The 10532-nt window shown below is 46.6% G+C and overlaps 1 long non-coding RNA gene across 1 annotated transcript in view; it reads right to left on the bottom strand.

Annotated features, from left to right (window-relative positions):
- Positions 1–9403, bottom strand: part of LOC308256119 — a 58704-nt gene extending 49301 nt beyond the window's left edge. The window contains exon 1 of the long non-coding RNA XR_013961411.1: positions 9339–9403. This is a non-coding gene — a long non-coding RNA (uncharacterized lncRNA). The remainder of the gene's footprint in view (positions 1–9338) is intronic.
- Between the last annotated feature and the right edge of the window lie 1129 nt (positions 9404–10532).

Raw genomic sequence — 10532 nt, forward strand, 5'->3', positions numbered from 1 at the left:
GAGACATTTAACTTTAGAAAAAAAAATTATTTTCCAATGTGACTGATGCCTCGGACGAATGACTGATGCTTGAGCCACAATACATTTGTAGTGGAATTAATGCACAAATTTCATACCTAGGGGTCAGGGAACAGCGAAGAGCAATTGAGAGGTTTTTCATTTTCTAAATGCTTCAATTTCAGCAAACACTTGGGGGCTCCAGGCCGCAGTAATTCCAAAGACAATTTTCCCTGGTTTTAATTTGATTTGCATTTTTTCCAACTTTGATAATATTCAATTTCATGGCTGAATACACATGTAAACACGGTTAGGTCGTGTTTTTCGCCCCTTGCACCAAACAGCATGCCGCTTGTGTCGGGAGTGCCCTGGGAGGTTGCACCCCACGTCCCACTGATGTCTGCAGGTTTCTCCTGAATTATTTTTCAGAATTTAACGTGGCTTTGACTGGGCTCGGGAGGTGGTGAACTATTACAAAATATCTAAACAGCCCAGGTGTGGGGAGACCCGCACAAACACTGCGCAGAGAGTAGGTAAAGAAAACCAATTCCTAGTCTATGCAGAATCTATTCTATTTCACCCAGAAACATATATATATATATATATATATATATATATATATATTATATATATATATATATATATAATTAAATATTTCCAACAATCCAAAAACGATCAATATATTCGCTTCCCCCAGAAATGTTTTTCAGGTAAATTTCATAGCTAGAAAGGCAAACACTGAGAAATACAGAGAAATCGTCTTTGTAAGGAGAGGTTTAATTAGCGCCAGTGAGCTATTTGATCAAATACAAGATTTAGAGACAAATATGAGGTGAGATTGGGTAATTAGCGTTAGTCACGTCAAAGCCGATAATGCAAAAAAGCAGTCAGTAACAACCAAGCCAGGATACTGTGACCCACAAGTGAGCAGCTACCCCCAAGGCTGTAACTCGCCTGGACGGCCATTTGTCATTCTTTCGATTTCTCAGGACACACCATAGGGGCTACACACAGTGCAAAGACATTTTTGAGCCTCATCAAATGTGCAGGTAGATGACACATAATAAATATATCGGAACTCCCAATGCATGTTCTATCTCACAAAATTGTCCTAGAAACGGCAAGGAGCAAAGAAATGACATACTTTATTGATTTGTCCAGGGGTACCTCATATAATAAATTAGCAGTCTAATTTCAGGGACTCTCCTTTTAAAAAAATATATTTGCTTATGTTTCTTACTGTGGAACACGATACTGTGGAAGATATTTCTATTTTAAATCTTAAGAAATCCGTGTTTTGTATTTTAGGATTTTTTTTTCAATTGGATAGCTCATAAACAAGATAGCGGTTTTTAAAAAAGAAAAGATATTAGAGTTTTGGCATCTTGAAAAGAACAGATCCAGAAATTAGATTTGTGGGACTTTTAAAAGGCTTTTTGCTTGAGGCTGACAAATGTAAGAAAACTGTATTTTAAGTTGAGTGATCTAACTTCAAAAATATTTTTTTTATCATGTGAAGGGCATTTAAACAAACAAGAAAAAAATTCCATTTGAAATCATACCAACTTTAAAAAAAGAAGTCCTTAATTTTTTAAAACACGCTCCTTGCAGGCTGATAGTGTCAAATGTCTTCAGAAAAACTGTTCTTTATCATTTATCAAATCATTTTAAAGAATTATTGAATTTGAAAGTATCATTGATTAGGATTTGTACTAATCTTTTATATTGTAGTGATGGCTGGCAATTATATCTATTTATTTTGCACAAATAGATGACACAGTGTGCATGTTCCACAGGATCCCTTCAGAGCAAACCTATTCCTAGAGGTGCAGCTAGATGAAGGCGCCCAATTTAAAGAGTGGTCAATTCAGAGAATTGCAAATTGTGTACAAAGAGGAAACATTTTTTCCCTTTTTTTCTATTCAGAATTGAGGAGTAAAATGGGGGTCTTGTTAAAAACCTTAAAAGTTTGATCATCAGAGTAAGCTTACCAATTTAATTTCCTGTTATCCCAAAGAGAGCCGTATCCAGGACCAGAGTGCAGAAGCAGTGCTCCTGCGTTGCAGTTGACAAATTTGCCCCCTTCCCCTATTTCGTTCAGCTGGGTCAGAGCTGCCAAGGACTTGTCACAGACCAACCAGGAATGGTGACCTCTGTGAGGGAAGAGAGGCCAGGGAGGAATGACACCGAGAAGTCTTTGGCATGTATTTTAGCCAGGTGGGAACTTTTGGAGGTGACAGGGTAAGGAGCCAAAGAGTCAACACTTTCTCAAAAATGTTCCCTACAGATTTAGAAAACTGGGAGGCTATGTTCTTTGGGAGAGACCTGAGTCCTCAGAGGAAGGTGTAGCATCCCCCAAAAGCCTGGGGATGGGGAGGTTAGCTTAGGGTGTTATAAAAGAAACACAGTCTGGTTGTTACTTAGCCTGAAGAAGGGAAGAAGTGTTGAGAGAGAAAGAGAGAGAGAGAGAGAGAGAGAGAGAGAGAGAGAGAGAGAGAGAGAGAGAGATATTTCACTGAATGCAAGGAAGAAATCCGGCAGTTACTTTTAGTTGTTTACTGAGCAAGGGTGAAATCTAAACAGCTCTTTCCACAATCAATGAAAAGATCGCCTGGGGTTCCCGAGTTGAGCTCCCTAAATGAGTCTGGCATTCTGATAACTGCAGGTTAGCACCTGAGATCAACTCCTTTCCACTGCTCAATGCTGGCAAGAGATAGGGAGGCATCTTGTTCCTGAGCTCTGGGAAGGGAGAGGCAAGAGGGGGATTTAATTGTCTGCCTGGGTGAATCGAAATGTCCTTTTAAAGCAAAGAAATCAAGAGAGATTGGCCTTTAATTGGCAAACTCTGCTGGTGGGAGGGGAGTGATAATTAAAATGGAGAGCAGACAAAATATAGATCGAATATCTGCCCCCCCTCTTACTTACCCCCATCAATAGTCCTAAAATTGCATTCTCCCCTTCTCTTGCAATATTTAGAAGGCTCAGAGCCTGATCTGAGTTTGGGTAACTGTCATTCTCAGGGTTTCTCCCCACCTTAGTCTAATACCTCAATTATCCAGTTTGAAATGGGGAGTTTGGTTTAATCTAGAACCTCATTCACTTTCAAGAGTTGGTCATCTCCATATCTTAGACATCATTGTGTGTGGAGCTGGCCTTAGAATCCAGTTGTCCAGAGCCTCCCCTGAAATTCCCAAATGGAACATGCTAAGTCTGAAGAAAATCCCACACCACTAAAAACAGATAGTCCGGGTAATTTACATTAAAAATGTTGGGGAGGGGGTGGGGGAAAGGAGCCCTCCATGTCCAACCTGAGACCCTGTTGTCAGGACGGCCAGTGCTCAATCAGCCCCAAGTCCTCAGGGCCTGGTGCAAGCAGGTGTCAGCCATCTTTGGCTTGGACACCCATGTGCTCCTGTGCACTCAACTAGATGGTGCTATTCTTCCAGACTGCAGGCCTACTGAGTGCTGGGGCACATCCTCCCTCTGTCATAGAACTAGGCAGTCAGTCTAGCCAGCCTCCTATTCATGGGCAAACCTCTGAGGCAGGTGTTTATACAGATCTGCATTTATATAATGTGGGAGGGAGGCATGCTGTGGGGTCTGGGGTCTTGCTGTTCTTGCAGCTGGGGTAGGGGCAAGGAAGCACTGAAGCCCAGCTGTGGGTGGTGTGTGCATTCCAGCTGTGCTGTCACCTGTGCTGTCAGGCCACCAGGTGCGGGTCAGGGGGAGGTCAGAGGCAAGAGTCTCAGGACATTCCTAGGCCTGCTTCAGAATCCCCAGTAAGGAATAAGGCTGACAGGCTGCCTCTCAAGAGATAATTTGGCTATTGGTATTGTTTTAAGCCCATAGGTCAGGCCATTGTTTCTGCCCCTGACTTTTTTCTCTTTGGCATTTTCTCTTGCTAATCACAATACAAGAGCTGTCTCCTCCTTCTGGCACTCACCAGCTGGCCTTGGAAGTTTCAATGGGGAAAAGTGGCAGGTTCAGGCCTGACTGAACCTCTGGCCAGCTTTGAGGGACCAAGGTCACATGGGAATTCTAACTGTGTTGCTGCAAAAGAGAAAATAAGAACTCAGCCTGATCCCAGTGGTAACCCATCTTATTGCCTTCTAATTTACTGGGTGGGATTTCCCCCATCCTTTGAGGGAGAGTACCCACGCCTCACTCTTCTTGAGATCTTCCTGTTTCTTTCCAGCCTTCCCCTTACATTTTGGGCTTCACTCTCTACCAAAAGCGGCTCACTTTGAAACCTGGGTTTCTGGTGAAGACATGCTTTCTACAGAATATGAATCAGAGAGATCTGTGTTCAAGGTAATACGAAGTCAAAAGAAATTGAAAGAACATAGAGCTGAAAGACTTGAGTTCAATGCTGAGCTCTGAAATTGAAACAGGTCCCCTAATTTCTCTCTGTCCCAGGCCCATCACCCATCAATTCTGACATCTACCTGTGGGGTATGGGGAAGCTTAAATGAGGTCATGTTCCTGAGACAACTTGCATGGTGGACAGGTTACCCCACTCTATGGTAGTTGGATTGAATATAGTTGTGATGAAGGAAAAGGGAGAATTCAAGTTAAGAAATACTAAAATGGTACAGTAAAAGGCAATGTTTTGCCAGGAAATAGACTCACTTATCTGGGTAGAGGGTGAATTTTCTCAACCAGCACGTCATTGAAGTTAGAACTTCTATGTGTGAACAACCCAGTTTAATGGAGCTTTAGAGTTGCAGACTAAATTGAAACCATATAGTGGAATTGGTGTCTTTTATTTTAAATTTCTTAAATTGGGTTTTTGAACATATAGCAAGCAGAAAGCTTGAGTATAGGGCTACATATTTTATACCAGAGTATGCACATGTTGATCTCCTGATTTCTTTTCTAAAGATGCCTCACCCTCCATACAGAGATCCCTATGACCCAAGTCCTGCCCTGGCTAACACTTTACCAGGCTCCTTCACAAAGAATAAAAAAATAAAAATGTCATATGATCATTATCTCTCCTTCCTGGTTCTCCAGCCATCCATGTCATGCCTTAGCTCCTCACAAACTCTCTCCTCTGAACACTTACCAAGATCACATTTTGTAGTTTAAAGCAGTGAGCTTTTAACATTTATGTCTTCAAATTAGGAAACATGCTTTTCTTGATGTGAACAAAAACTTTCCAACACAACTCATTATACAACCAGGTCTGCTTTGTGAAAGAAGAAATAATTAATTAAGATCATATTTCTAATGAAACAGCAAGTCAAAATTGACATGCATCCGATCCTATTTTAATTTGCTGGGGTTATTACCAACCCTGACCTGAAACCTTCCTGCTTATTCTTAAAACCTGTTTTATTCTTTTCAGATAAATGAAACAAAGGAAAAGCTGATTTGCCTATGAAAAAAATCTAGTCCTCAATCATTTTATCAAATAGAAGTGAAACTGCTTAAGCAAGTAGAACTAAAACACAGCAAACAATTCTCATTGCAAAATTGCAATGTGCATAATGCCAGTATGTTTTCCTCACACGTATATGGTTGTTCTCTTTCGGTCAATTTGATGTTTTTAAGTATATATATATATTTATGATATGATATTGCTGGCATCATGGTTCCCTGCATTGCAGGGACTGGTGCTGCCTCCAGTCAGCTTCAGGAGAGAGCACACTTTAGGCACTTGTCGAAATGAGAACGTGAGAACTCTAATTCAGCATGAATGAATGAATGAACTTAATTTGGGTTGCTTCTTTCAGCATTCCCAGCTATAAGTTGTGTTATCTAATAGAGAGAAAGAGAGAGAGAGAGAGAGAGAGAGAGAGAGAGAGAGAGAGAGAGGAGAGTAGTATAAAGGAAAAGGTAGTATAAAGGAAAAGTCAATGCCTTTTCATGGGAACCTGGCAGGAAGGGAGAGCAAGTGTGACAGTGACAACTGACCAGTCCATATCTTGTTGGCAGTGAGCTTGGAGCTCTCTGACAAACAGCCACTAATGTTAAAATAATAATAATAATAATAATAATAATAATAATAATAATCACACTGCAGTGAAGATGTGTTCCTGTTTCTTTCAGGAATAGGAACAAGGTGCATGTGAAACACCCCTGTCCTCTCTACCTGTGCATGAAAGGGGCTGTGGTGGCAGCTGCTGCTGCAGGGGATAAGCCCTGAGGATTCAGGGGGAGGGGAGAATAGAAATTACCTCCAGTCTGGCAATAGGGACCAGGGTGGAATGACAGCTTGTAAAATAAGCCTCCATCAGTCTCCCAGGAGACAGCCAGCTTCAACTTGGGTGTTCCGGGCTTGTTAGCCTCCATCATAATTGGTCTCTCCTCCCATCCCACGTTGTTGGTTTTCTGTGTGTGGCTTTCGGTGTGAGCGTGTTAGGTCATCAGCAAATACAATGGCAGGAGGGGGCAGGGGTGGGGTACACACATGATTGTTTTAAAGAAGAAAGGAGAAAAAGGATAAGAGAGTGGGCAGGAAGGCTGTGAACAGAATGGGGAAGATGCCCCAGGATTTAGGCTTCCCTGGCAACCCCTGAAGCGCTCAGAGGTAGGGCACTCCCTGGGAGCTTTGTCAAAGGGAGAAGGAGCTGGGACTCTGCAGAGCCTCACTGAGGACCTGCAACTACTCCATGGAATTATCGACTCCATGCGATTTTTGTTTGCGAATCTCTGGAGGTGCCTGTAACTTCCTCTCCATATCCGGTGCATCTCATAAAAAAGAAATTAAAAAAAAAAATCTCACTCATTGTGACATGGCCCAGAAAGGATGTGAGCGTGACGCCAAAGGCCTAAAGAGCTGCCCAGGCACCAGGGCCGGCCAAGCACACAGGCAAGTTCCAGGCAGCCTCTCTCCATTCATTTTTAAAACCGTTCCCCCACTGCCTCACAATCTTTTGATCCATCTCCAATATCTTCTTGTCTCCTTTTCTCAGAGAAAAGCCAGTCCCTGGGGGTAGACGCTATAAGAAACTGTGATCTGAAGTCTGTTGTAAAACTGGGACCAGACATGCCTTTGCAGCAAGGAGAGCTGTAGATCCTGCATATTGTTTGGGCTCACAATGGGGCATATAAGGTTCTGAGACCCTCAGATATTTATTTACTGGAAAAAGAAGAACACTTGATGGGAAAGAAGAAGCAGAACTGTAATCACATGGAGCTGCAAGCTTTCGGGAAGTTTTTTCTTTATGTATATATATATTTTAATTTTACTCCACAAATCCTTGGCTGCTCTGCGTTGCCATGGTGCTAGTGTCTTCAGCTTCCCTGACCCAGCAAAGACATTTCAAAATATTGTTCTGCTACAGCAGGGGACAGCAGATTGGGACTGGTGGCTCTAACGTGGGTGACAGGGGGAGAGGGGGCTCCTCTGTGTGGCAGGACTCGGTGCCTACAAGTCTATGGGCAATAGCCAGCACGGACTATTCTGCAATGCCAGGTCCAAGGATGGGTGAGGACTCATCGAAGCTTCCCTTTCCTACATCCCCTCCTGCTGTTTTCCCCGACAGTCCTAACCTACACATTCCAGAAGATATTATCTAGGCGGCACTATCCCAAACAAAACCAGTTACCTCAGGTGTCTTCAGGTACCATCTTGAGCAAACAGTCCTACCCCTGCTCTATTAAACCTCATCTCTCTCTTCCCTTCTCCACACCCCCACATTAAAAGGCCCCCAAAACACTGAGGACCGGCTTCCGTTTTAAAGCCCGGAAAAGGCAGTAGGCGGCTGACAAAGATGAAGCGTTTAAATTGGCCCTTTGGAAGATGACATCTTTTCAGCGGGGGTCTTTCTTTCAAAACTCGCCCCGAATGAAGGGTCGAGGCTACTTCCCACCTGGCTCTCAAAGGCCCGCACATTTCATTCGGCCACGGTTAGGCTGGGTAGGTGACCTGGCGCCATCAAAGGACCCGGGAAGGCCACGGAGTACACACGGCTAATGACAAGTAATTGACGAATTCGAGGCTGCGCATTACCAGCGGAACGGGGAAGCATTAATTATTTAAAAACGATTAGCCTGGCCCTGTGTCCTGCAGACTTTCCCTGTTGTTCAGCGCAGATAACCAGCCACGCGAGCCAGACCGGATTCGGAGGGCAGCAGGCGAGGAACTCAGCTGGACAAAGGGAAGGAGGGGGGCGCCCTAGGTTGCCACACAAGACAGAGCCCGCATAACTGACGCTGTCAATGACCGGGATCGATTTCTGTCCATTTGTGTTCCCGATCTGGGGACTCTGACACAGCAGGAGGGCTTCCCAATTGGGGTGGCGGGCAATGTCTGTGGGCCGGGTGCCTAGTGCCTCTCACTGGCGAGGTATCCAGAGTACCCGAGCCGGCCTGGGCCTCTTACAAGGCCGGATACATTGCTTTTAAAATAAACCTCCCGAGGAGGTACATGGTGAGACCCTAGAGGAAGGACACCTTTTTCTGTTCCCTGGAAACGGAGGGTCCTGAGGTTTCAACTGGCAGTATTTGAAGGAACTCCGAGTTTCCTGAGCCCGCGCCTTCCTATAAAGATGCGTTCAACTCTGATCCTTAAAACTCGCGTCCCTAGGCACCGCAGCGCGCCCCTGCCGAGCCATGTGCGGGGACAGTGGGGTGGTAAATGGCCCCGCCGTGAGTTGCTGCCTTTTCCTCCTGGACTGGACTCATAACACCCGAGGTTCCCAGGCGCACGCCGCGCGCGCCTGTGCGTGAAGGCCGCCAGCGGCTTCTGATCGCCGGAACAAAAAAGTTCTCCGGCTGCTGGCAAAGGCGTCGCCCCTCCCCTTCTTCCGCTGGGTTTTGACCCCAGCCACAGCCTAGGCCCCAGGGCTTCTGGGGAAACGCCCGGGCTGGACTCGAACTCTCGCGCGCTGGGGGAGTGTGTCGCTACTCTCCAGCCTCTGTCTCTGCAACCACCCCACTCCCAGGACGCTCTTTTCCTCTGACCCCCACTCTGACTCTGAGGCCAAGGTGCTATCCCATCCTCACCTTCCCACTGTCCTTGGGAAACAGACCCGAGGGGCGGCGGGGACGGGCCTTGGCTTCCCAGAGCATGGGGCCACACCAAGCTGAGCTCAGAGCCCAGATGTAGTCCGAGTTTATAACTCTTCCACTCCTCATCCTCCCACACCGCGCATTCTTAGAAAACCCCCGTAAAACCAACCCCCCGCAAAAGGCCACCTTACAAACTCCTGGGTTTACGGATTTAGCTTCTCACTACCTCCCCCTCCAATCCTCACCCCCCTTCCCTGGGATCGGAGGTCTCGGAAGGGATAAGTACTAACCGGGGGAGGGGAGGCAAGCCACTAGGAGTGGGGTGGGGGTCGGACGCGCGGAGGACCCCGGGGCGCGGCCCCCCGACTGGGCGCGCTGCCTACCTGCGGAGCTCGGGCTGCGGGCGGCGGAGCGTCCGGCGCGCGGAGGGTAGCGGCCGACTGCTCCCAGCCCAGGCATCCCCGCATTTATTTGAGCTCAAACCCAGCGACTGTTGACTTTAGCACACAAAGCAAAGATTTCACTGCCCGCTAGTTTAAAAATGAATATTTTACCAAGATATCGATCAGCGTTATAAAATTCAGTTAAGTACAATGGGATCCTGGAAAAAAAAAAGAATAATAAAGGCGGGGGGAGGCAATATAATATCTGTGCAAATTTGCTGAAGTCTGACGTGGCATGGAAAGTTTACCCTCCTGGAATTCGGATCTAGAATGTTTTTTTCGGTTGTTTACTGACTTTGTTTATTCACAGATCACGGTTGCTTAAATCGGCGCGTTCTCTGCTCGGGGCGTGGGGGGGGGGGGGCAGGAGGAAGAAAAGAGAGGGGGGAGGAAAAAAGAATCCCTGCACCCTGCAATATTTAGAGTTGGGGGAAGGCAGGCGGAGGGCGAACTGTGAGCTAGTAAGCTGGGAACCTGGAGGGGAAGGAGGCGGTGGCCGGAGGGTGGGGTGTGAAAGGAACGAGAAGCGCTGAAACCCCCGAAAGCGCCCACTCCCGACGTCCTTTTTATGTATTCGGACAGAACTCTATCTCCTCAGCCGGGATCAGTTGGGGGTGGGGGGTGCGCTCTAAGTAGTTTAAAACGACCCTCGCACAATGGGCGTGCGATACGAAACATAGCAGGTTAGGGCAGCGCTTTCAGCCTCCATTGTCCCCCACTCGGCCTCCCGCTCGGCCTCTCCGCTCCTTCGCCACAGGAGCCTTTTATGTGATAATGAAACACATTTCAGGCCGGGCTCACGACGTGTGTGTCCTGGCCAGGGGGAGAGACAGCCCTGATAACTGGATTCTGCCTCCGGATACCACTGCTACCCCGCCCCAATTTCTCTTCCCTATGCTCCTCAGGACAATGAGGCGCGTTAAAAACAAGGATTTAGAGGCGGGAGAGGGTGGAGGAGGCGAGGGCAAACTCCCTCAGCGCGTGGGAAGGCCAGGGTTGGAGGTGACAGAGACCTCTCAAGGTGGCAGAGGATGCAAGGAGAGGCTCTAAGGTTGGGACGAAGCTGGGACACTCCAGGTTTGGATGGTCAGGAAGCCCTAAGATTAGTCCGGGAAATAAGATCCTGGGCTTTAG

The sequence above is a fragment of the Plecotus auritus genome (assembly GCF_963455305.1).
Source record: "Plecotus auritus genome assembly, chromosome: 8".
Lineage (NCBI taxonomy): Eukaryota > Metazoa > Chordata > Mammalia > Chiroptera > Vespertilionidae > Plecotus > Plecotus auritus.